This window comes from Bos mutus, chromosome 23, assembly GCF_027580195.1.
Source record: "Bos mutus isolate GX-2022 chromosome 23, NWIPB_WYAK_1.1, whole genome shotgun sequence".
Lineage (NCBI taxonomy): Eukaryota > Metazoa > Chordata > Mammalia > Artiodactyla > Bovidae > Bos > Bos mutus.
In genome coordinates, this window is record NC_091639.1 from 46,574,958 (window position 1) to 46,602,754 (window position 27,797).

Here is a 27,797-nt window from a genome sequence, read left to right on the forward strand (position 1 = left end):
ACAGGGAGCAAGAAAGGGCACCTCTGACTTGTTTTCCCTCCCTCCCGCTGCACCACAAACCCCAATAAGGCCTTGCCTGAATTTCTCATCTGGCTTCATCAATTTCTATTAGAGTCCAAGGACTTAGGTTGGTAACATGAGTACAAAGAACCCTAAGTAGCCATCACCCAACCTCAAGAACTATCAGTTCATCCTTTTTGATTCAAAACAGTATTTTTATCATTTACTAAACCTCTACATCGGAGAAGGCAATGGCACCCCACTTCAGTACTCTTGCCTGGAAAATCCCATGGACAGAGGAGCCTGGAAGGCTGCAGTCCATGGGGTCACTGAGGGTAGGACACGACTGAGCGTCTTCACTTTCACTTTTCACTTTCATGCATTGGAGAAGGAAATGGCAACCCACTCCAGTGTTCTTGCCTGGAGAATCCCAGGGACGGGGGAGCCTGGGGGGCTGCCGTCTCTGGGGTCGCACAGAGTCGGACACGACTGAAGTGACTTAGCAGCAGCAAACCTCTACATGTACTTGGATATACATCTGAACGATCTGATCTGTGCTACTTTCATCAATGTGGCCGTTAATATTCTAATAAAAATATGGGTGTGTGTTAATTCGCTTCAGTCACGTCTGACTCTTTGCAACCCCATGGACTGTACGTAGCCTGCCAGGCTCCTGTCCATGGGATTCTCCAGGCAAGAATACTGGAGCAGGTTGCCATGCCTTCCTGCAGGGGATCTTCCCAACCCAGGTATCTAATCCACATCTCTTACGTCTTCTGCATTGGCAGGCGTATTCTTTACACTAGCACCACCTGGGAAGCCCCTTATAAAATACAGAAACACACAAAAATTTTTGTAAAAACAATAAGAATATACTCTTTATATACTACGTTATAATGATCTGAAAAGCACAGGAAAATACAAGCCTATTCCTGTAACAAAAATCCAAAAATACGGTGATATAAACAAGTAGAAATTCACCTTCTCTGTGGCTAGTTCTTGCGGCTGACAGATGGCTCTGCCCATGAGCTCACCTGAGGACCACGGTTCTACTCCGTCGCTGCCTTGCCTTCCCCGCAGGCACACCACATCCTCATGGCTGAACCTGGCAACTCCTTTCCAAACAGAGGAAAGGAAGATACCGGCGGAGACAAGCAGCTCTCTCTCCAGGCATGTGCATGCATCACTTCCGCTTACACTGGCCAGAATTTTAAAAACTGCAGGACAGGCTGAGAAATGGAGGCTCCTGCGGTTCACTATATGCCCATTTATAACTGCAGCATTTATATTACAGAGAAAAGGGAAGGATGAACTCTGAGGAAAAATCATAGTCCTAACTATAAAAATGAATGTAAAGTGTGTATCACAGATGAATTGGCTGACATATTTGCATGTGCTTTTTCTCACAGGGGTCAAGAATAATTCATATGGGCACCCTGCTGCTGCTGCTGCTAAGTCGCTTCAGTTGTGTCCAACTCTGTGCGACCCCATGGACTGCAGCCTACAAGGCTCCTCCATCCATGGGATTTTCCAGGCAAGAGTACTGGAGTGGGGTGCCATAGGCTGTCTAATTTAAAAAGCTTTCTTAGCAGAGTAATGCTGGGCCAACAGGTCAGAAAAAGATACAGTCACAACAGCATTAAGCAGGAAGAGTGTGACTTTCTCATCCAGACCCTGCAGAGCCTGGCAAGGACAGCAGTCACAAGTCCTTGACAGCTCGGCCTGCCCTTCTCAGAGCGAGGAGAGGAGCACGGCCCTTCACAGGATGCCTGGTCCTGGGGTGAGTGAGGATGGCACAGGGGCGACGTCTAGGACAGAGACACAGGAGGAGGAAACGCCTGTGCTGAGGATGCAGACTGACCAGGAGACAAGAGAAGAGCTCAAGAATCAGAGACCGAGGCCTTCCCTGGCAGTCCAGAGGTCCAGACTCTGAGCTGCCACAGTGGGGCTGTGGGTTTGACCCCTGGTTGGTGAACTAAGACCCCCACGCCGGCAGCACAGCCAGCAAGAAAAACAAACAACAACCATATGGAGTAAAGAGATCCAAAGGCCTGGGCGGCGGGGCTGGGCTGGTCCTTGACAGAGCCCAGGTCCTCCTCCCCTCATCCCCCACTCCGAGCATTCTGGAACATGCAGCTAAAGCCTTACTGGATCTTCCTGGGATTCAGTGTGCACCGATGTCAAGGACAGGAGGCAGCAGGCATTCCCACTCTTCCCTGGGGAGCCGGGAGGCCACTGCTTATCTGGAGAAACAAGATCAACCTCCCCTGGACTCCATCCTATACCCACAGCACACCCACCACCACCAAAAGAAGACAGAAACCAGCTCTGGGAGTAGAAAGAAGCACTCAAACTGACTTACAGGTAAGAATTAGCCTCCCCTATCACCATTGGTAAAATGAAATGGAAAAACACTTCTGAAGCCAGGTTATAAAATCATCAAATCTATCCTGTCAGCATCAAAAAATTTTCCTTCACTTGGCAGTGATGCTAAACTCTTTATGAAGATTAATTCTGAATATTAATGCAATTCAATAATAAGCATAGACACGTGTGCAAATCTTCTTCAAAAGTGTCCCCATAAGATTCAGCATGACTAAACATAATTAAGTAAATCAGTAAAAAAAAAAAAAAACTGGCACACAAAATAACTACCTAGAGAGTAAGCATAAAGAACACACAGAAGGGTACCCTGGGCAGGATACCCAGCATCAGTGGAGGGGTAGGCAAGGATAACAGTGTTTCAATGGCCCAGAATAATTTCTGCAGCTAAAGTGGGTCGAAAGAATTTGAAATTCCTCCCTTTGTCATCCAAACATGGGCTGCTAATTAAAAATTTTCCAGCAGCTCACAATGGGAACACATTCAAGCAAAACCTAATCCCATGTTCTATTTATATTTACACTTTGCAGGTGGAGGCATCATGGAAAGAGCTCTGATTTCCTGCAAACCCCTCAGTTTAATCCTGACCATTCAGGTCAGCCAGTCTCCCCAAAGATCTATTCTTAGCCTTCGTATTACTCTCTTTGAGCCCCTTACCTCTCCTGTCAGCATTTCCTGAAGCAGGAAATAAAAACACAAATGTCCTGATACGAAAGGTGAATTATTATAAAACCACCAGAGGCTCTAAATTTTGAAAGCTGTTTTTCTGACTTATTTTGATGTACATCTACCAATAAGCAGATTTTAAATGTGTGTTGCCAGGAAAGCATCTGCAATGTAAACATATCGAATATAAATTCAATTCCCTCTGAATGAAAACATTATGGTTGCTTTCATACTGTTTCAAGTGAATTATTTTTAAAAACCCTTTTAGCATCTGGCACATGGTACTGAAACCCGTTCAGGGTCCATTCATCCATTTGCCATCCACCTTTCTTTATGTCCATGTTACTTGGATTTCATTTATTCAATAATTCAACTAAGATTTTTGAGGCCTCCTATGTGCAGCAGCACTGGGAGCCCTGGAAACAAAAGAGCTGAGACACAGAACGCTGCCCAGAAGCACTCAGTCCAGAGGGGACACAAACGTGAAGCAAGGGATGTGGTGAGCGAAACAGGACTCACGCTCAGGAGACGGTGCAGGGCAGAGGAGGAGGCGGTCAGCAACGGGAGTGGGGCAGGGGGCCAGGGCCATGGCGTCAAAAACGAGCCAGAAGCGAGGGAAGGCCTGCTGACCGGAGAGGGTGAACATAACTGAGGCTAGAGCTGAGATCAGAAACTTGACAAGGTGTCATTTCATCTTTTCCTGGACTTACTCCAAGGGAGCCACATGGTGACCCTGATGGGTGTGTTTTAAAGAAGGCTGGGGACCTGCTAAGGTTCCCGAGTGGAAAGTTTATTAACGGAGTCCATGGGAGGATGGACTCTCCCCTACCTGGCGCATTTATGCGTCACCGCAGATTGAGTGTGCCCGGAGAACCTAACAGAGAAGCTGGGGGCACCAACTGTGCACATGTCTATATCCGTGACAGAACATGATTCTGTCATGATTACATTCATGATTCGCCTATTAAAATGCAAGCATTTCTCGACTAACAAGGGCTTACTTTCCAAAATATACAAACAGCTTATACAACTCAATAACAAACAAACAAAATAAACAACCCAATGAAAACCCAATGAAAAAATGGGCAGAAACATATAAATAGACATTTTTCCAAAGGAGACATAAAATTGGCCAAAAAGACACATGAAAAAAAGCTCAACACCAGTAATTATTAAAGAAATGCAAATCAAAACTATAATGAGGTATCACCTAACATCGGTCAGAATGGCCAACATTAAAAAACCTACAAATAACAAATGCTGGAGAGGGTGTGAAGAAAAGGGAGCCCTCCTACACTACTGATGGGAATGTAAGTTGGTGCAGGCACTATGGAGAATAGTATGAAGGGTCTTTAAAAAACTAAAAATAGAACTACCATATGATTCAGCAATGCCATTCCTGGGCATATATCCAGACAAAACTATAATTAAAAAAGATACATGTACCCCAATCTTCTGGGCTTCCCTGGTGGCTCAGACAGAAAGAATTCTCCTGCAATGCAGAAGACCTGGGTTCGATCCCTGGGTAGGGAAGATCCCCTGGAGAAGGGAAAGGCTACCCACTCCAGTATTCTGGCCTGCAGAATTCCATGGACAGCGGAGGCTGGTGGGCTACAGTCTATGGGGTTGCAGAGTCAGAAACGACTGAAGTGACTTAGCATGCACCCAATGTTCATGGCAACACTATTTACAATAGCCTAGATGTGGATACAACCTAAACGTTCATAACAGATGAACAGATAAAGGAAGCGTGGTACAAACCCACCATGGGACACTGTTGCAGTTAAGTCGTGTCTGACTCTTTGCAACCCCGTGGACTGTAGCCCGCCAGGCTCCTCTGTCCATGGGATTTCTCAGGCAAGAACACTGGAGTGGGCTGCCATTTCCTCCTCCAGGGTATCTTCCCAACCCAGGGATCAAACCCTTGTCTCCTGCATTGGCAGGCAGATTCTTTAGCACTGAGCTACCAGGGAAGCTGAAGGGTTTAAAGCAAAAGTTACTAACACCGAAAAAGGGGCAGCTTGAAGGAAACCTAGGCACATCTTCTTTCCCTTTGACAAGCAGCCCCTCCTCTGTACAAAATGTGCCTGTGAAAGCACAAAAGAAATTAAATGTGCAAAACTCACGTAACAGATTTAGGCTTCAAGCCCAGAAACTGTAAGATAAGAATCCTTAGTAATGGACCTAGAGACTATCATACAGGGTGAAGTAAGTCAGAAAGAGAAAAACAAATATCATATATTAAATACATATATATATATATGGAATCTAGAAAAATGGTAAAGATAAACTTATTTGGGAAACAGAAATAGAGACACAGATGTAGAGAACACATGTATAGACACCAACGGGGGAAAGAGGGGCTGGGATGAATTGTGAGCTTCTTATTAACGGTACACACTACTGATGCTATACATAAGAAGGTAACTAACGAGAACTTAGTGAATAGCACAGAGAACTCTACTCAGTGCTCTGTGGTGACCTAAATAGGAAGGAAATTCAAAAAGGAGGGGATATATGTATACATGCGTCTGATTCCCTTTCCTATACAGCAGAATCTAACACAATATTGTAAACATTTATACTCCATAAATAAATAAATAAATAAAAACACAACAAAATAAATAAATGTCATTGGAAATATTCTTTTAAAAACCCTTACCAAGAGCTCCCCTTCTGCATAGAACCCTCAGGGACAGAGTTTCAGAATTCCAGACACGTCCCTGACTTTGGCTTTCTTTCTCCACATAATGAAAGACTAGAGATGGGCTTCAATTCCATAAGCATCCATTTGAGGCAGAGAGTTGACTCTTTGGCCTCACCTGATGATTTTGTATATTTTTGTATGAAGTGCATTAACTGTGTGAGATTTAATTTCCCATTACCAGCATAGGTAGTTATTTTTCCAATGTTCAGTCATTTATGTTTTTTTAAAAAAGACACAAAAAAGCAATAAAGTATTCAAATAACTGCACAAATGCTGCTGAACAAAGACAGTAATTTTGCTGAAACGGGTTGCAGGCAAGGCAGCTCTCAAAATATTCCTTTGTCATGACTGAATGACATAATCCAAATCCCGGCATGAAAACCTGAGTAGAGACAGCATTAATATTCTGCAGGAAGTGGAAGGCAATGCGCCCAGTCAGAAATCTGCAACCCCGTGTACTGTGGAATCCAAATCTCAGTGTCTCCTTGGGGTCTCCCCATCAGTCTTTTATAACCTGGGATGAATTAGGTTGACATGATTATCCTTGAATTGTGTCTAGCTGCATCCTTCAGTATAGAAATGGCATTCTGATTGGAACCAAGGGTGAAAATCTGGAAAGGAAAGAGTATTGTAGGAGTTCAAGGCACTCAGGGACAAGGCAAGCCTGTAACACCCAGAGGAACATGTTCTGGGAAGCCCGAAAACCAGCCTGAGGGCAGTGATACCCAGAGCGGCAGGAGGATGAGGGACAAGACGGAAAACAGGAAAACCGAAGTTCAACTACTGCGTTTTTCTCACACAGGCCCCAGTGACTCAATGATCTTACCCACTTAATCCCATTCATTGGTCCATCAAATATTTACCAAACATCAAATATTCAACACACAGGGAGGAAGGACACATCCCACGCCAGATGCCACGTAAGGCTACAGAGAGACAAGATGAAAGGTGCGTGGCACCTGCCTTGGGAAGACAGATGCATTGGTCCCTACACCTGGTGCCCTCATCCAGTCCCGGGAGGATTAAGGAAGGATTGTGAGATAAAGGGACGGAAGAGGTGAGGCTTCATTCTCCTTCTGAAGTAGGAAAAGGAACGACTGAAGTGGCTTAACACACACACACACACACAATTACCAAACACACAAATAAAAGAGTGGCAGAATTCCAGCTCTGGCAGTAGCATGAAAGCGTAGCAGGATGGGAGGTGAGAACTCTACCACAGAACAGCCAATGCGAAAGCACAGCAGGCAGGGCACGGGGGGCGGCTGGGCCGCTTCTGAGTTCAGGCTGTGTGCCCAGCTGAGGCTGAGAAAACACGACCGATCCCACAGGCAGACGGAGCGGGGGGTCCCACCTGACCCAGGCAACTAACTCGGCCGACAGGATAGCAACAGGCGACCTGGAACCGCAGGCCAGGAGACCAGGTAACAGACTGTGTAGGAGCGGTCCCCTCCGTGTCCCGGCCCTACGTCTGTCGCTGTGACTCTATTTTATCAGGCGCTCCTCACCTCTGCAGCGACTGCCCTCACCAAGGGGCTACGCAACTCACCCTCCAAACAGGTGCGTTCGGAAGAGCAAATGGAAGGAGCACCACAACAGGCATACACTCACACTCCCTCTGACCCAGAGGATGATCAGATCTCTCCATCACTGGGTGTTGGTACATTCCCTCTGACCCGGAGGATGATCAGATCTCTCCATCACTGGGTGTTGGTACACTCCCTCTGACCCGGAGGATGATCAGATCTCTCCATCACTGGGTGTTGGTACACTCCCTCTGACCCGGAGGATGATCAGACCTCTCCATCACTGGGTGTTGGTTCACTCCCTCTGACCCGGAGGATGATCAGATCTCTCCATCACTGGGTGTTGGTACACAACATGTACTCTGACTCGAGAAGAGTGGCAACTTTAGCTTTTCCGTTCAGTCTCTGTTTTGTAAGTTACTCTGTGGTATGCTGTGCCTTTATAATAAATTCTAGCATGTAGGCTGTCAACGGTTCAGCTCGAGAGAGGAACCGTTTACTAATTTGTTGCCCATCAACCCACTGGTGCATTTCACTGGGACATGTTAACAGTCTCCAGCATCAAAATGGAAATAACATCCATTCTGTGACCCACCCTAGGTTGGCCGCCCTCCAGGTTGGCCTTCCAACTGACAGTTAATGTGTACTCAAGAATTATAAATTAATTTGAACACTAATCTTAAAACCATAATCAGGAAACTATATTCTCTTTAAATATATACATAACATTCTAACATCAAATACTGATGTCCACTAAAAGAGTTTCCCTATCATTTCTTTGAACAATATACAGAACAAAGAATTACCAAATATATCTAAAACGAAGTATTTTTTTTTCAGTTGTCTGGATTATTCTCGTACACTCTTCCTATCAACTGGCAGCATCTCTGTTTTCTAAGCCACACACACTACTTCAGCTTTAATTAAAAGGCCCGTTGCCATAGTTTCCCTGAGAACAGCTCGAGGCATGCTCAAGACCATTATTTTCTTAAGGTTTCTAGAGAAATTGTAACATAGCAGTAGCCAGCCAAAATTCCCCAATTTTACCTCCCACCCAGTACAGCAGATGACTCAGACACAGAGCTAGGTATTCTGAACATTTTTAAGAGACTCGAAACAACCAGGAATGTTACTTAAAATTCAGCCTTTGGTTTCTTCTCTTCTGCCACGTTGGTAATGTAACCAGCAGGCCCAGACTGATGGGGGATTCAGCCTACAGACACAACACTGCCTGCGTCTGTGGAAACACCAGCACTTTTTCCTTTCTCACACTAAAGGAGAAAATGCACTGTATTTGTACATTAGTAGCATCTTTTGCTTCACATCACCTAATAACTCAGATATGGAAACCCAACATGTTGGGGGAAAGCTCTCATCTAACAGAGAAAAGCAATGAAAGTTCATTTCTTTAAGGATTTCAAAATTAAAAAGTGGAACGCACAGAACCTTACTTTTTGGGGGTTTTGTTTTAATTTTTGTGCACACCACACAGCATATGAGATCTCAGTTCCCTGCCCAGGAATGGAACTGGGCACTCCGTGCCATGGAAGCATGGGGCCTTAAGCATTGGACCACCGGGAAAGTCGCCCTAATTTTTATTTTATTTTGGAGTATAGTTGATTTACAATGTTGTATGAGCTTCAGGTGTACAGCAAAATGATCACTTCCTAAAAGAACTTGCTTCCGTCCTAGTTCTCACCCTGCTCTCAGATGGCAATTACCACTATCTCTAGGTCTTGAATAGTAAGCTCGAAGGTTATTCTGAGCCTTCAAGGTTAAAGAATGTGAATTAACACTGACCCCTATGAACCCCAGGAAGGGCAAATGCCAGTTCAGCTCGCTGTAATTCAGCCCCACTTCCCGGCTTCTCAGGAGCTGTGAGCACAGACTCTGCAGGTTAAAGAGCCAGGGCTGGAATTTCAACTCGGGAGCCCCTGAACCTCAGGCAAGGGATGATTAAACGAGATAGACATCTGTAAAGATGGGGCGTGCTCAGGAAAGGGCAGCTATCATTCGCCCCTGTAACTAGGTCATCGCCAGGACAGGGAAGGGGACAGGATCAGATCTCACTAGTTTCAGGAAAGCCGAAACTCATCCTACTCCCTTTGACTGTCATTTTAAAAGCCACGATAAACTATGTAATTACTGATCTTTCCAGTGTAAACATTATACAAATCATTTGACTTCCTTATTCTGTATTACCAAACTTCCTTTTATTCTCTTTTCTACATATGAAGAGATTCTAGAAAGTATTTGAGAGATACTGCTGTGGTTCTTTCAGTCGCTAAGTTGTGCCTGACTCTTTGCAAGCCCATGAACTGTAGCCCACCAGGCTCCTCTGTCCATGGGATTTCCCAGGCAAGAATACTGCAGTGGATTGCCATTTCCTTCTCCAGGGGATCTTCCTGACCCAGGAGTCAAACCCATGTCTCCTGAATTAACAGGTGGATTCTTTATCGCTGAGCCACTAGGGAAGGCCTATTTGAAAGACAGAAGAACCATATTCCCAACCAGGAGCACAGGCAAGTTACAGATGCCCTGTGAGTATGAGATGAGACATATTTACTATGAGTAAATGCATGATGAGTAACGACAGTGCCATTTTTTCATAGCTATTATGCAATGTGTCCCTTCCACTTTGAGACACTTGTGTATTTTAAAAATCACATATATTATTGTCACTAATTCTCACAACTGCTAACTGCTGCTAAGTCGTTTCAGTCGTGTCCGACTCTGTACGACCCCATAGATGGCAGCCCACCAGGCTCCCCTGTCCCTGGGATTCTCCAGGCAAGAACACTGGAATGGGCTGCCATTTCCTTCTCCAATTCTCACAAAGTCCTATAAAATGACAGAACAGGTACTGCTATTTCTAAGTTACCTAAAGAGAAAGGGATTCACAGCAGTACTAAGTGACTCACCCAAGGTAAGCTAAGGAACACGTTTGCCAGTAGGTCTTCAATGCCTGAGTCAGGACTCTCCCCACCCCTCCGCTTGGTCAGCACTCTCCCCACTCTCACGGGCCCTGTAACAGCAGCATTTGAAGGGGGGCTGAGAAATCTCTCCTCGGGGAGCTTTTGTAGCCCCATACACTCCAGAACACACACTTCATAAGTTCCAACAAACTTGGAGCAACCTCACTGGCCTGAAGGGTACCTCCTTCCTCCTTACTGCAGGAAAAAGATCTGAGCTGGAATTTCAAGTTGTAGGCTAGGGACTGAGGACTCTGTGATACTATTTCTCCAAGTATCACAGGTAATTTACAGGAGGTTTTCCACAACATCTCACATCTAAGTTCAACCTGCCAAGGCACTGCCCAGGACAATCCTAACAGGCAAGGATGTCTGGTCATTTCACTGCAGGAATTCTTACCTGGGGGGTCTACCTCTGCCCTGGGTTTCCAAAGATGAGCATGAATAAAGTATGTGCACTTAAAAGTATGTGCAAAACTATGTCTGTGTATCTCCAATTTTTCTCAAGATGTGGACCACAGTTTTCATCAGATTCTCAGAATGCCTCCCCACCATGGGTTAAGATCCTGTACAAGGATTTCAGAGCAGCAGGAATTAGTTGGATCTCATTATTATTATTTTACTTGGAAAAATTTTAAGTTTCTGTTTGTGACTATGTCATTTTTTTAAATTGGAAAATTACACCAAATCTCCGCATACTAGTGAGCCAGTGAAGTTGCTCAGTCTTTGCAATCCCATGGACTGTAGCCTACCAGGCTCCTTCATCCATGGAATTTTCCAGACAAGAGTACTGGAGTGGATTGCCATTTCCTTCTCCAGGAGATCTTCCCGACCCAGGGATTGAACCCAGGCCTCCTGCATTGCAGGCAGATGCTTTACCGTCTGAGCCACCAGGGAAGCCCACATATATATCTCCCCATATATATCTGTAATTCCTTCAGGACACCCTAGAGCAGCTTTCAAAACAAGAGAGCTATAGTCTAGGTGACTTGGAAATACAGACTCCTACTGCCTCATCCCTGCAGCCACTGCGCAGGGGGTCAGGTCAGGAATTTACCTATCGGGATTCATTAAGGATTCTCCAGAGTCGATCAGCTAGTTATTTAGAAGTAACAGTCTAATGCTAAATTACTTCTTAATGTGAGATTTCTATTCTCTTTGTAAATAAAGTCTGTATGTGGTTCTTTAATCTCAACCTATTTGGTTTTCAAGAATTAGAAAGAAATCCAGAAAATCTGGAGAATGATAAGATTAAACGAAAAGAATTTTTTTTTCAAAAGACAGTGTATTGAATTTAGATTTCTAAAAAATCTGCATAATGATGAAAGAGGTGGAATCTTCAGTACTGCATGGGTTATATGTAGCAAAACACATCTCTACCAGCATCATCTTTTTTTTTGGTGGCTGTGCTAGGTCTTCATTGCTGTGCGGGTTTTTCCTTAGTTGCAGTGCTCAGGCTTCTCACTGTGGTGGCTTCTCCTGTTGCAGAGCACAGGCTCTAGGGCATTTGGCCTTCAGTAGCTGCAGCACATGGGTTCAGTAGTTATGGCTTCTGGGCTCTAAAGCACAGGCTCAATAGTTGTGGCCCATGGGCTCACATGCTTCACAGCATGCAGGATCTTCCCGGACCAGGGACTGAACCCATGTCTCCCGCACTGGCATATATGCCTGCCAGTGAGCCACCAGGGAAGCCCCCACCTACCAGCATCATCTTATTAGATGGCAAAATACACTAAGATTTTCCAAAAAGTAAATAAATTAAAGAAGGAAAGCAATGGGTTTAAGGTGAAAGGGAGATAGACTGATTGAAAACAGGCTGTGGTTCTGGTTACAATAAATAAGAACAAGCATATACCCGCCACTGAGCACAGATACACACTTGGACAGAATGCACTGAGCACTTCTGAGGATTCTGAATAGGAAAGAGTAGTGAGAAGCCTGAAGCAAAAAGGCCAGAATTCCAAGTACCACCAAACCAGTGATGGCTTTGCTGTGTTTGACCTCCAGCATCCCCCAGGCTGAATGCAACTCAGCAGGACAGCTTGAAACCCAGAGCTGGTACTGAGTCTGAAGCAAAGACAGTTCCAGGAAACACCCCCTCATCCTGGCTTCTGGAGTGAGGGAGGGAATCCTTAAGACTTAGACAGAAAACAGACCTCCCCCATCTTTTTCTTCTCTGAGGTCTCTTAAGCCTCAGCTTTCAAGCAATCCCATGCGCACTGACATTAGAAGTCACTGCTAATCCGATGACATTAGAAGTCCCAGGGGAATAGGAATTAGAACTCTTAGGAAGGAAACCTTCCTCTCTGATCCCAAGAAAGTGGGACAAACTCCCATCTTACTCTTTCTCTCTCTTCCTCCCACTTGGCCCTGGACACAAGAGTAGTGACAAAAGTGTGCAACGGAACAGGAAAACAAACTCCAACTTCCTGGCTGAATGAAAGCAGTCTGAAAGTATTAACAACCCTACAGAAATTAAAAGGAGTAGAAGAGATTTGTTGGCCAACAAATCAGACAGTTTAGATAAAATGAACAAATTTTTAGAAAGACACAAATTATCAAATTGACTCAAGAAAAAATAGAATATCTTAACAGGCAGGTACATAAAGTTTAAAATCTGAATACTTAAATTTTAAATTGATATCTTAAAAATATTCCCACAAAGAAAACATCAGTCTCAAATGGCTTCACTTTGAACCCTATCAAATATTTAAATAGTCAATACCAATAATTCACAAACTCAAAAAACAGAGAAAAACTCAAAATGGATCATGGCCTACATGTAAGAACCAGAACTGTAAATTTCTAGGAAAAAAAAGGAAAATGTTCATGACTTTGGGTGAGGTAGGGTTCTGAGATATGACATCAAAAGCATGATAATAAAGGAAAATAACTGATAAAATAACTTCTTAAAAATTTTAAACTTTTGCATTTAAAAAGATACCATTAGGTAAATGAAATGACAAACCACACTCTGTAAGAAAACATTTGCAAATCATGTGTCTATTAAAGGACTTGCAACCAGAATATATAAAGAACTCTTACAACTCAAGAGGAAGACAGAGAACCAATTTTAAAATAGGCAGAGATTAGCTCTAGGAGGATCCCATCTTGTACAGCTGTTCCCTGGAACAGAAGTCATTTCTCTTTCTCTGCCTTCTCTCCCACCTACAAGTGAGCCACAGTCCACAGAAAGCCACCCAGAGGCCGCAGAACTGTCCTGGTCGTGAACTGTGATGAAAGTGAGCAGGTATCTTTGAAAACAATCAGTTGGAGGGGCCAGGGCAAAAGATGGTTTTGCACATTACTGAAGCAGAGGCAACGAATGATGAGCCCAAGTAAAGCAACACTGGCGACTTTGAGAAATATCTTTCCAGTCAACGGTTTGCCTTGGGGACTATGAAATGACACCACCTGGGGTCTCACAGTTGAATGGCGGTGCAGGTCTGTGCGTATTAGCGGACAGCACGTGGCAGCAGTGGAGGAAGATGAAGATGATGGAAACTCCTAAGTATCTCTGGACAGCAATCTGCCCCTGGAAGTGGTAACAAGCTTCCACAGGAAAAAGCAAAACGTGATGCTGATGAAGGTGATGATGATGATTTTTGCAAGCTGAAAAGCTCCAGTAAAGAAATCTTTATGATGTATCACTGATTCACTGTGGTCTACAGCAGAAAGTAACACATATTGTATATCAACTAGACTCCAATAAAAAAAATTTTTTAAGAAATCTATATGAGATACTCAAGCAAAAATTGCACACAAAAATCAAACGAGAATGGAAGAGACTCAAACCATCACTACCAAGATCAAGATGTCAAGAATATTTTTTAAAATGGGAGGGGGGGAAAACTCCTAAGACACAGAAAGGACCTGTTTTGTAGAAGACATTAAAAAAAATGCAAGCGAGTATAGAAAAGGGTGGTTATCTCCCAAAGTGGAAACCAAAATTATCAATTATGTGAAGAATTGCTCCAGATGACTGACCTGAAAACTACTCAAGATTTCCTGCAGTTGAGGAATTCTCTTTAAGAAAACAATGTAAATCTTTTGTCAAAACTTTCCATCTTATTTCATTTCTGTCCCAGTTGATATCTGGTTGTACTTTTTATAATGCAGGGTGAAAACTTCCCCTACTGTATTGGATAAATGCTACCCAGGTTCACTGCCAAGAACGCATTGTCCAAAATGGCCATTTTATTTTTAAAAATGGAACTCTACCATTTGCTCAGTCTTAAGAATATATGGAATGCCGTGATAGGACCCAGAAGTCATGGTGATCAGACAAACTAAAATGGTGGAAAGACGAAAATACACATGTGAAACAAATGCAGTATTTCAATAAAGCAAAAAGTAGAATAAAGACGGGAAAAGAGTTGAACGTTTCACTGAAGAAGATATCTGAACTGCTAACAGGCACACACAAAAATGCTCAAAAATCATTAGTCATTAGGGAAATGCAAAGTGAAAACTACAGTGATACCACTTCAGACCCACTAGAAGAGCTATAATCAGAAAGACAACAAGTTTGCCAAGGAGGTAGAGAAACTGGAACCCTCATACGTTGCTGATGAGAATGTTAAATTGTACAGTCACTTTGGAAAAGAGTGTAATAATTACCTTTAAAAATTAAACATACACTTATCACATAAGCTAGGAATTCAACTCCCAGGCATCAACCCAAGACAAATGGAAATGTATGTCCACACAAAGATTCCAAGCAAATATTCAGCAGTATTATTTATAATAGCTAAAAATTGGAGAAAAATAAAATGTCCATCAATTGTTGAATGGATAAATGAAGTATGGTATATTCATAGACTAAAATACAATTCAGCAATAAAAATGAACAAACTACTGATACATGATACAACGTGGATGAACCTCAAAAACATTAATATTCATGAAAGAAGCCAGATGCAAAAGACTATGTATTTAAGATTCCACTTATATATAATGTCCAGAAAAGACAAATCCATAGATACTAAAAGCAGATTCATAGTTTTGCAGATTAGGGGTGGGAACAGGGATCAATGGCAAATAGACATGAGAAATCTTTCTAGGGTAATGGAAAATATTCTAAAACTGGAACATAGAGCCACCCACGTTGTTGAAATTGTTAGGCTTAAAATTTTTTCAGGCGGAAGTAATTTTTATATGGATGTAAACAAAGGCATTAGAAGACTACCCAGGGAAAACAACAGAAAAACCTTAAAATCAGTGCTAAGGAACAGCAGACAGCAGCAAACCAGACATAAATCAAAAGACTAGCCACAAGATTACAGAAGTGGCCACCACATGATTCTACTTCTCCCACCAGGACTCTACTTCCCTCACTTCCTATAACTTGCTTTGGTCAAAACAATGTATGAGCAGAGGCCACAGATGAGCTGAGAGCCTAGACGGACCCCCCAAAGGCCTCATGCACTTCCACTCTTGCTGCTTTGAGAATCCGAATCTAACCAACCACGGGTGAACCAACCCCGGGTGGCCTGATGGAAGGGGACAGACCATGTACAGGCAAACTGTGAGTCAGCCAGAAGCTCATCAATTGAAGCCAACATGTGACTGGGGCCGGCTGTGATGAGCCAAGCCTGACTCAAACCAGAACCACTGGCCAGCTGGGCACAGCTCAAACTGCCAATTCTCAGACTTGCAGGCTAAATAGTTAACATTCGAACTGTTATTGTTCACTGTTACAAAGCAGAAGCTAGCTGATACTCTCTAGGAGCAAACCTGGTTGCTGGATAACATAACAAATGGCTGGGTTTTATGATGCTGTCCAGTAAGGCCAGGCCTCCTGGGCATAAGAAAGAAAAGCAAAGTCATTGACTCAGATCTGATAATTTTCAAGTCACTGTGGTAGAGGAACTGAATGACCAAAGTGAGAACAACAGTAAAAGCTTCTCTACACAATTGATTAACAGTCTATACTAAGCAGAAAGGCAAGTGAAGTTAAACCAGGAAGTGGTGACAGGCTGAACTTAGAGAAGCAAGAAATTCATTAAAAGCTCATGATGAGATGCAGAGACAGGCAGGGATGTGGTCAAAGAGAGAGACTTCAGAACTTAGGATGTGGGACTTAGAGTAGTTCTAAGACATGGTGAATAATTAGAGAGCTATAAGATATTTGTCCATTTCATCTAACTTGTCAAATTTCTTGGCATAAAGTTGTACAGAATACTCTCTTTTCCTCTTAATGTCTGTGATTTTTATTGTTAAAATGTTTCTTCCACGTGTTATATCAGTGATTTGTCATTTTTTGATCAGTCTAGCTTGATATTTATAAACTTTGTTGATCTTTTCAAAAAACCAACTTTAATATATACACTCTGCTGCTGCTTCTGCTAAGTCATTTCAGTCGTGTCTGACTCTGTGCGACCCCATAGACGGCAGCCCACCAGGCTCCCCCGTCCCTGGGATTCTCCAGGCAAGAACACTGGAGTGGGTTGCCATTTCCTTCTCCAGTGCATGAAAGTGAAAAGTCAAAGTGAAGTCGCTCAGTCGTGTCCAACTCTTGGCAACCCCATGGACTGCAGCCCACCAGGCTCCTCCGTCCATGGGATTTTCCAGGCAAGAGTACTGGAGTGGGGTGCCATTGCCTTCTCCTAATATATACACTCTACTATATATGAAATAGGTAAACAACAAGGATCTACTGTGAAGCACAGGGAACTATACACAATATCTTGTAATAATCTGTAACAGGAAAGAATCTAAAAAGGAATATACACGTATATATAAATGAATCACTTTGCCATCTACCTGAAACTAACAAAAAATTGTAGATTATACTTCAATTTTAAAATACTTTTAAAAAAACAATCTTGCTTTTGTTAATTTTCTCTATTGTATGTCTTTTGTTTAATATCAATGTCTACTCTGATTTTTATTATGTCTTTCCTTCTACTTATTTTGCATTTACTTCTCCTTTTCTTAATCCCCTAGCTTCTTAAAGTTGACAGTTTGTTAGATTGTAGACCATAAGCAGTAAAAGCTATATGTTTTCCTCTCAGCACTGCTTTGGCTGCATCCCACAATTTTGAGATACTGTGTTTCATTATCATTCACTTCGAAATATTTTCTAATTTTCCTTATGGTTTCTTTCTTGGTGAACGAATTTTCTAAAGCATGTTATTTAGCTTCCAAATATGGGAGGTTTTTCCTAGAGATATTATTGTTATTGATTCCTAGTTTTATTGTGTTATGATCAGAGAATATACTATATATGATTTCAATCCTTTCGAATTTAAATTAATTTGTATTGTGAACTGATTTATGGCCTAGAATATAGTCTGTCTTTGGGAATGAGTCATGTGGGTATGGTGTTCTATAAATATCAATTAGGTCAAGACAGTTGATGGCATTATTAAGATTGCTTATAGTTTTACTGATTTTCTATTTGGATATTGTACCAATTGCTGAGAGAAGGATGTTGAAATCATCAACTGTGATTCCAAAACTGTTTGCTTCTCCCTTTAATTTTGACAATGTTTACTCCGTGCATACATTTATGATTACATCTTCCTGAACATTTAGTCTTTAAATCATTAAAAAAGAAACATCCTTTTTAATCTCTGTTATTTGCCTTGATATCTATTTTGTCTGAGCCACTCCAATCTTCTTCTGATTATTATTTATAGCATTTACATTTTTCCATCTGTTCTCTTTCAATCTAATATAATAATTGATAGGATTGGACTGAGGTCTACCATCTTCTTATTTTCATTCTGTCTTCTCTGTTTTTTCTTCCTTTGTCCCTTCCTTCTATGGATCATTTGGATATTTTTTTAGAATTAAATTTAGGTTTATCTTTTGGCTGTGTATTATTTTTTACTGGTTCCTCTGAGAATTAAAATGTTCATCTTTAACGTTTCATTCTATTTAGTATTTAGAGTTAATACACCACTTCATATAAAATATAGAAATCCTGCAATCATATGGGGAGCCCATTTACTCCCCTGTACTTCTCTACACTATAGCTGTCATTCTTCGTATACATTACAACTCCCACAATGTTATCATTTGTGCTTTAAACAATCATATGTTTTACAGTTTCACTAGAAAGATGGTAATGATGAAATTGTTTGCAGGGCAGCAATGGAGATACAGACCTAGAGAACAGACTTATGGACACAGTGGTGGAGGAAGGAGAGGGAGGGACATATGGAGAGAGAAACACGGAAACTTACATCACCATATGTAAAAGAGACAGCCAATGGGAATTGGCTGCATGACTCAGGGAACTCAAACCAGTGCTCTGTAACAACCTAGAGGGGTGGAATGGGGAGGGAAGTGGGAGGGAGGTTCAAGAGGGAGGGGACATACGTATACCTATGACTGATTCATATTGACGTATGGCAGAATCCAGCAGAATTCTGTAAAGCAATCATCCTTCAACTTAAAAAAACAGAAATTACAAAGAATAAAATTTTATATTTACCTTGGTATTTGGCATTTCTGATCTTTTTTATTTAAACTTACCACCACACTTCTTAAAACTAGCTGAACAAAGATACCCACAGCACATTACTTGGCCTTCACCTGGCATGAATGCATAAAGCATAGGTTAAAATTGCCCTGGTGTTTTCACTTAAGATCATGACAGTTAAAGCAACACCACTGGACACCAATTTGATTGCGAACAAAACATAAGATGAGGTACTACAGCTGGGAAACCAAAACTGGTAATAAGGGAAACATGTACAAGATAATTCAAAGTACATTTATGTTGATGTTTCAGATTACAAATTGAAGCAACGTTAAATATTAGGCTTGCCTGTAGGCTCAGTGGTAAAGAATCTGCCCACTAATTGAGGAGATGGAGACATGGGTTTGATCCCTGGGTGGGGAAGATCGCCTGGAATGGGAAATGGCAACCCACTCCAGTATTCTTGCCTGGAGAATTCCATGGACAGAGGAGGGTGGTGGGCTTGTCTATGAGGTTGCAAAGAGGCAGACCCGACTAAGCACACATGCACACACATTAAATATTAAAGCTCAAAATTCAAAATATTAAAGTTCAAAATTCTCACCTCAAAGTATAAAAATCTCTTCAATAATATATAAAAATGTTGGTAAATACTTTCAACTCATTTTAAAAAGGGCCTGTAGATGAGATGGATATCATTGATATCTTCAGGACATTCCATCCAAATGCAGAAGAATACACTTTCTTCTCAAATGTGCATGGAACACTCTCCAGGATAGACCACATCTTAGGTCATAAACCAAACCTCAATAAATTTAAGAAATTGTATCAAGCATCTTTTCTGACCACAGCGCTATAAGACTAGATATCAATTACAAGAAAAAAACCGTAAGAAACACAAACACATGGAGATTAAACAATACATTTCTAAATAACCAACAGGTTACTGAAGAAATCAAAAAACTTCTAGAAACAAATGATAATGAAAACACAACAACTCAAAACCTATGGGATGCAGCAAAAGCAGTTCTAAGAAGGAAGTTTATAGCAATGCAATCCTACTTCAAGAAACAAGAAAAACATCGAATAGACAACCTAACTTTACACCTAAAACGACTGGAAAAAGACAAAAAAAAAATAGCAGAAGGAAAGAAATCATAAAGATCAGAGCAGAAATAAGTGAAAAAGAAATGAAAGAAACAATAGTTGCTGCTGCTGCTAAGTCGCTTCAGTCATGTCCGACTCTGTGCGACCCCATAGACGGCAGCCCACCAGGCTCCCCCGTCCCTGGGATTCTCCAGGCAAGAACACTGGAGTGGGTTGCCATTTCCTTCTCCAGTGCATGAAAGTGAAAAGTGAAAGTGAAGTCACTCAGTCGTGTCCGACTCCTAGCGACCCCATGGACTGCAGCCCACCAGGCCCTTCCGTCCGTGGGATTTTCCAGGCAAGAGTACTGGAGTGGGGTGCCATTGCCTTCTCCGAGAAACAATAGTAAAGATTAATAAAACTAAAAGCTGGTTCTTTGCGAAGATAAACAAAATTGACAAACCTTTAGCCAGAATCATCAAGAAAAAAAAAAGAGAAGAATCAAATCAACAAAATTAGAAATGAAAAAGGAGAGGTTACAACAGACAATGCAGAAATACAAAGGATTATAAGAGACTATTATGAACAACTCTCTGGCAATAAAATGGATAATCTGGAAGAAACGGACAGATTCTTAGAAAAGTTCAATCTTCCAAGACTGAACCAGAAATTATGAATAACCCAATTATAAGCATTGAAATTAAAACTGTGATCAAAAATATCCCAAAAAACAAAAGCCCAGGACCAGATGGTTTCACAGGAGAATTCTGTCAAACATTTACAGAAGAGTTAATGCCTATCCTTCTAAAGCTCTTTCAAAAAATTGCAGAGGAAGGACCACTTCCAAACTCATTCTATGAGGCCACCATCACCCTGATACCAAAACCAGACAAACGCAACAAAAAAAAAAACTACAGACCAACATCACTGATAAACACAGATGCAAAAATCCTCAATAAAAATTTTAGCAAACAGAATTCAACAACACATTAAAAAAGCTCATACACCATGATCAAGTTATTCCAGGGATGCAAGGATTCTTCAATATATGCAAATCAATCAATGTGATATAACAATATTAACCAATTCAAAGATAAAGACAAATGATAATCTCAAGACATGCAGAAAAAGCCTTTGATAAAATTCAACACCCATTTATGATGAAAACTCTTCAAAAAATGGGCACAGAAGGAAACTACCTCAACATTGTAAAGGTCATATATGATAAGCCTACAGCAAACATTATTCTCAATGGTGAAAAACTGAAAGCATTATTCGTAAGATCGGGAACAAGACAAGGGTGTCCACTTTCACCATTATTCAACATAGTTCTGGAAGTCCTAGCTACAGCAATCAGAGAAGAAAAAGGAATAAAAGGAATCCAGATTGGAAAAGAAGAAGTAAAGATCTCACTGTTTGCAGATGACATGATACTGTATACAGAAAACCATAAGGATACTACCAGAAAATTACTAGAGCTAATCAGTGAATTTAGCAAAGTTGCAGGATACAAAATTAGTACACAGAAATCAATTGTATTTCTCTATACTAACAATGAAAAATCAGAAAGAGAAATTAAGGAATCAATCCCATTCACCATTACAACAAAAATAGTTAAATATCTAGGAATAAATTTACCTAAGGAGACAAAAGAAGTGTACACAGAAAATTATAAGACACTGATGAAAGAAATCAAAGAAGACATAAACAGATGGAGAAATATTCCATGTTCCTGGGTAGGAAGAATCAATATTGTGAAGACTATACTACCAAACACAATCTACAGATTCAATGCAATCCCTATCAAATTACCAATGGAAGTTTTCACAGAACTAGAACAAAAAATTTCACAATTTATATGGAAACACAAGAGACCCCGAATAGCTAAAGTAGTCTTGAGAAAGAAGAATGGAGCTGGAAGAATCAACCTTCCTGACTTCAGATTATACTACAAAACGACAGTCATCAAGACAGTATGGTACCAGCATAAAAACAGAAATACAGACCAATGAAACAAGATAGAAAGCCCAGGAATAAACCCATGCACCTGTGGGCACCTTATTTTGACAAAGGAGGCAAGAATACACAATGGGGCAAAGACAGCCTCTTCAATAAATGGTGCTGGGGAAACTGGACAGCTACATGTAAAAGAATGAAATTAGAACACTTCCTAATGCCATACACAAGATAAACTCAAAATGGATTAAAGACCTAAATGTAAGACCAGAAACTAGAAAACTCTTAGAGGAAAACAAAGGCAGAACACTCAGTGACATAAATCAAAGCAAGATCCTCTATGACCCACCTCCTAGAGTAACGGAAATAAAAACAAAAGTAAACAAGTGGGACCTGATTAAACGTAAAAGCTTTTGCACACCAAAGGAAACTCTAAGCAAGGTGAAAAGACAACCCTCAGAATGGGAGAAAATAATAGCAGATGAAACAACTGACAAAGGATTAATTTCCAAAATATACAAGCAACTCATACAACTCAATACCAGAAAAACAAACAACCCAATCAAAAAGTGAGAAAAAGACCTAAACACACATTTCTCCAAAAAGGACATACAGATGGCTAACACATGAAAAGATGCTCAACATCCCTCATTATTAGAGAAATGCTAATAAAAATTACAATGAGGTATCACCTCACACCAGTCAGAATGGCCATCATCAAAAAGTCTACGAACAATAAATGCTGGAGAGGGTGTGGACAAAAGGGAGTGCTCTTGTACTGTTGGTGGGAATGTAGATTGATACAGCCACTATGGAAGACGGTATGGAGATTCCTTAAAATACTAGGAATAAAAGCACCATATGACTCAGCAATCCCACTCTTAGCCATACACCCTGAGGAAACCAAAATGGAAAAAGACACATCCCATTGTTCACTGCAGCACTATTTACAATAGCTAGGACACAGAAGCAACCTAGATGCCCATGGACAGATGAATGGATAAAGAAGTTGTGGTACATATACACAATGGAATATTATTCAGCCATAAAAAGGAACACATATGAGTCAGTTCTAATGAGGTGGATGAACCTAGAGCCTATTATACAGACTGAAGTAAGTCCAAAAAAGAAAATAAATATCGCATACTAATGCATATATACGGCATCTATAAAAATGGCACTGAAGAATTTATTTGCAGGGCAGCAGCGGAGAAACACATAGACAACAGACTTGTGGACATGGGGAGAGGGGAGGAGAGGGTGAGATGTGTGGAGAGAGTAGCATGGAAACTTACATTACCATATGTAAAACAGATAGCCAACGGGAATTTGCTGTATGGCTCAGGAAACTCAAACAGGGGCTCTGTATCAACCCAGAGGGGTGAGATGGGAGGAAGATGGGAGGCACTTTCAAAAGAGAGGGGATATATGTATACCTATGGCTGATTCATGTTGAGGTTTGACAAAAAACAACAAAATTTTGTAAAGCAGTTATCCTTATATTAAAAAAAAAAGTGTCTGAATCTGCATATTTTCAAAGCAAACACAGGATGTTAACCAAGGCGCAACTAAGGTAACCATCAGGGGTTATGAGTATGCCCGAAATAAAAAATGAAAAGCATCTGTCTCTTTCCCTTTAAATAAAACAAGGATATGGGAATATTTTGAAAGTTAGCATCCATGAGAACTGAAAACTAAACTGACTTTAGAAAACATCAAATACATTCATTCCTTCACCAAACATTTACGGAGCTAAAAACCAGGGTTTTAGTCTATCTTCAACAGTCCACTGGATCGCAAAGAGTCGGACACGACTGAGAGACTTCACCTTCACTTTCAAGATACTTACAATCTTTTAAGAGAGACAAATTTTTAAAACTCAACTATTATTATTATTATAACAAGGGAGTTAAGAAAGGTTCCTGAAGACAACTTATGAACTGAGTTTTGAAGGAAGAGCAGAGAGTTTGTCTTTCGGTGCCTGAGTATTTCTGCTTTAGTTAGGAGTGGGTGTGCAAAGAAAGAAAAGGAAGACAAAGAAGGGCTTTCTCTGTTGGAAATAACATGATCAAAACCAATAATCCAAAAAGTCATGGTCTGTTTGGAGAATTAGAACCGTCACCAGGACATCAGCATAGGGATCCCTCTGATATCACATTAAAAAGGTCGAACTTTATTACTCAGAACAAAGTGGAAAGCCACTGAAAGATTTTAAGCAGGGGAGGAATATGGCCTATCCAACCTTTTCTTCCTGCCTACCTCTACCAGGAAGCCAGGAAAAATGAAAGCTCATATTCGAAACTTCCTCTGCAGTGAGAGGTGAAGCTGTGACACAGTTCTGACCAATGAAGCATAAGAAATCTAACTGGAAAGGCATCCGGCAAAGATTTTGATTTCCTAATGAATCTTTCCTTGACTGGCTCTGCCTTTTCCCTCACTTCCTTCCTTGAATTCGGGCATGATGTCTAGAACGGTGCAACCACGAGGCAAAGGCCAGGACCATCCGAATCGCCCCAGCGATAACAAGCGGGACTGCTGCACCAAAGCCAGCGGCATCTCTAGACTTCCTGCTGTGAGAGAACAGAAATCCCTGTAGTTTCTACTTTTTTTCCTAGCTGGTTTTTTTTTTTTTTTTTTTTTGGCCACACCACGAAGCATGCAGGGTCTTAGTTCCCCAACCAAGGATCAAATGCAAGCTCCTCTGCACTGGAAGCATGGAGTCTTAACCACTGGGCCTCCAGAGAAGTCCATAGAAATCCATGGTTATTAATAACCCATCTTATGTTGGGATCACCAGGATCAGAACGGCTCCCTGACTAGTAAGTTTTAAGACTTAATCTGTATTTTAGATGATCTGTACTAAATTAGTGTACATGGACTGGGAGTGGGGAGTTAGGGAGACTTGCCTGGAGGATTGTTATAGGGTCTGAAGCAAGGTAACCGTCGGGAGGATGGTAAGGAAGGCAGGACGGGATAGGATGGATGAGGGGGTCTGTCACAGCTTCTAGATTTCTAGCTTGGACAACTGCAGCCTCAGGGGTGAGGGTGTGCCACTCTCCACAACGGGGGCACATACTTAGTCTGAGATCCCTGCGGGGCACCTACGTGAGGATGAGAGAAAAGGGTTGACTCTGTGTATCTGGAGGTCAAGAGTGAAGCCTGAATTTGACATAGAGATTTCAAAGTAACCATTCTGTGAAGGGGCTTCCCTGATAGCTCAGTTGGTAAAGAATCCACCTGCAATGCAGGAGACCCCGGTTTGATTCCTGGGTCAGGAAGATCTGCTGGAGAAGGGATCGGCTACCCTCTCCAGTATTCTTGGGCTTCCCTTGTAGCTCAGCTGGTAGAGAATCCGCCTGCAAAGCAGGAGACCTGGGTTATCCCTGGGTTGGAAAGATCCCCTGGAGAGGGGAAAGGCTACCCACTCCAGTATTCTGGCCTGGAGAGTTCCATGGACTGTATGGCTGCGAAGAGTCAGACACGACCGAGCAATTTTCACTTTCATTCTGTGAAAAGGAACTAAAACAGGAAATATGTGAGTACAAGCACAGTTTGAACAGGATGAGTAACATGAGGTCCAGCCAATCTATCTAGACAAAACTAGGTAAGTGGTTGCCTATGGTTGGGGTGTGGAGGTGGGAGGTGAATGCAGAGTGACTGCTAACTGGTACGGGCTTTCTCGGGGATAATGAAAATGTTTTCAATTAAATTGTGTGATGGTTGCACAACATTATAAACACACTAAAAATCACTGAATGGGTGAACTATATAGTATGTGAATTTTATCTCAACAAAGTTATTTCAAAAATTAGGAGAAAGGGAATAACTTGGGAATATCAACATAAGTAAAAAGAGGGTCTAGCATAGGAACAGAGGGAGCCGTGGCCAGAAAATAAAAGGGGGAAGAGTTTCAAGAAGGGACTGGTGTTGGGACTTCTGTGGTGGTCCAGTGGCTGGGACTTCAAGCTCCCAGTGTGGGAGGCCTGGGTCCAATCCTTGGTCAGGGAGCTGGATCCCACAGGCGGCAACTAAGACCCAGCGAAACCAAATAAATAAATAATAAACAAATAAATAAATATTTTCTAAAAAGAAGGGATCAGTTGTCAACAAAGTCCAATGCAAGATAGGTCGATTAAACCTAATACAGAAATATGGAATGTAATATGGAACTCATGGCTGAGCAAACGGTGAGTGGCTTCAAGCTGCAGCAGCAGAAGTAGATTTTACTAAGTCGAGAAATAAATAAGAGCATGGACACAGTGACAGGCTTTATTTTCTTGGGCTCCAAAATCACTGCAGATGGTGACTGCAGCCATGAAATTAAAAGATGCTTGCTCCTTGGAAGAAAAGCTATCACCAACCTAGACAGCGCATTAAAAAGCAGAGGCATTGCTTTGCCAACAACAAAGGTCCATCTAGTCACAACTATGGTTTTCCAGTGGTCATGTATGGATATGAGAGTTGGACTATAAAGAAAGCTGAGTGTTGAAGAATTGATGCTTCTGAACTGTGGTGTTGGAGAAGACTCCTGAGAGTCCTTTGGACTGAAAGATCAAACCAGTCAATCCTAAAGGAAATCAGTCCTGAATATTCATTGGCAGGACTGATGCTGAAGCTGAAACTCCGAATACTTCGGCTACCTGATGCAAACAACTGACTCACTGAAAAAGACCCTGATGCTGGGAAAGATTGAAGGCAGGAGGAGAAGGGGCTAACAGAGGACGAGATGGTTGGATGGCATCACCGACTTGATGGACATGAGTTTGAGTAAGCTCCAGGAGTTGGTGATGAACAGGGAAGCATGGCATGCTGCAGTCCATGGGGTCGGAAAGAGTTGGACATGACTGAGCAACTGAACTGAACTGAAGGAATGGGAGGTGGCAGATAAAGAACCTTTTTCAGGGAACTTTTTTTGCCAAGAGAAGAGCTAGTGGTATAGGGAGGTTTGCATTGTTTTTGAAAGGATGCACCTATGATGTTTATATGTCAGGAGCAGGTGCCAGCAGAGAGGGAGCAACAGAAGACAAAACAGCAGAGTCAACTCCCCCAAGAGACAGGAAGACAAGGAATTCATGGCATAAGCATAAAACATCCATAAGGAGGCGGACAAATGGGTGGGAGGGAAGATTAAGATGCCACTTAATATGCAGGGGCAAGAACTTTAAAGTGCTATTACTTGGTGGCACTGATGTCTTCAGTGAGTTAGGAGACAGAAGTCACTGGCTGAGGGTGACGGGCTAGGCTTGAAGATTTGAGGAGGAAACAGACATTCAGATTATTATGGGAGGGGGATTTTCTTCAAGAAGAAGTTTAAAAGCAGAGACATATTTGAAATATTTTTAAAAACTGTAATGTATCACATGGCCTTGTACATAATAAATTGCCTGCAAATCCCTGGACACACACGGTGTCCGTGGTCAAGTATAACCCAGTGATGCTTGAGAAGTAGATCTGAAACGCACAATGTCCTGCAAGAACACAGCTTTCCGGTGACCAGGAAGGTCCCCGGCCAGCCATGGTCCCAGGCCTTAGAGCTGAGGCCACAACTCTCCACACTCTGTGACACAGTAAAAAGACTAAATGGGCTGTTTTGCCGTAGTTGCTAGAAAAGAAATAAAAACTCTGCTTCTCTTGAGAGTTCAGAGCAGGTGTCCTCCTAAGACGCTCAAATAACGTTCTGTGAAAGCCTTTATCAGCTACTTAGCGGTACTCAAAAATAATTTTTTATTATAGCTGGCACCTACTTATGTTTCCAGTTCTACATTCCATGATATGATCTCAAGACCCCTACCTTATAACCACATGGACATGTTCTGAGCTATCAAAAAACAAGTGTGTTTCCTAAACTGTTGCTTATTATTAAGTGGTTCTGCTGTCTTGGGGGTTTGCTCTGAGTCCCTCTCTGTCTAGCTGGATACTACTCAGCCTGCACGCTGCAACAGAAATATCACCTCCTCCTGGAAGGCTTCTCTGATCACCCCAGCCAGAAGCCATCACATCATCAGAATTATTCCAACCTTTTTATAATAATCTGTTACTTCATGCTTATGCTATATTTTGTGACATGCTTA

At 41.8% G+C, this 27,797-nt stretch overlaps 1 protein-coding gene and 1 pseudogene across 13 annotated transcripts in view; one reads left to right on the forward strand and one right to left on the reverse strand.

Annotated features, from left to right (window-relative positions):
• The window catches only part of DST (dystonin), a 516,386-nt gene that overhangs the window by 481,808 nt on the left and 6,781 nt on the right, over positions 1-27,797 (reverse strand). The gene's annotated exons all lie outside the window — the stretch shown is intronic.
• LOC138985096 (nucleophosmin-like) lies at positions 13,545-14,285 on the forward strand (annotated as a pseudogene).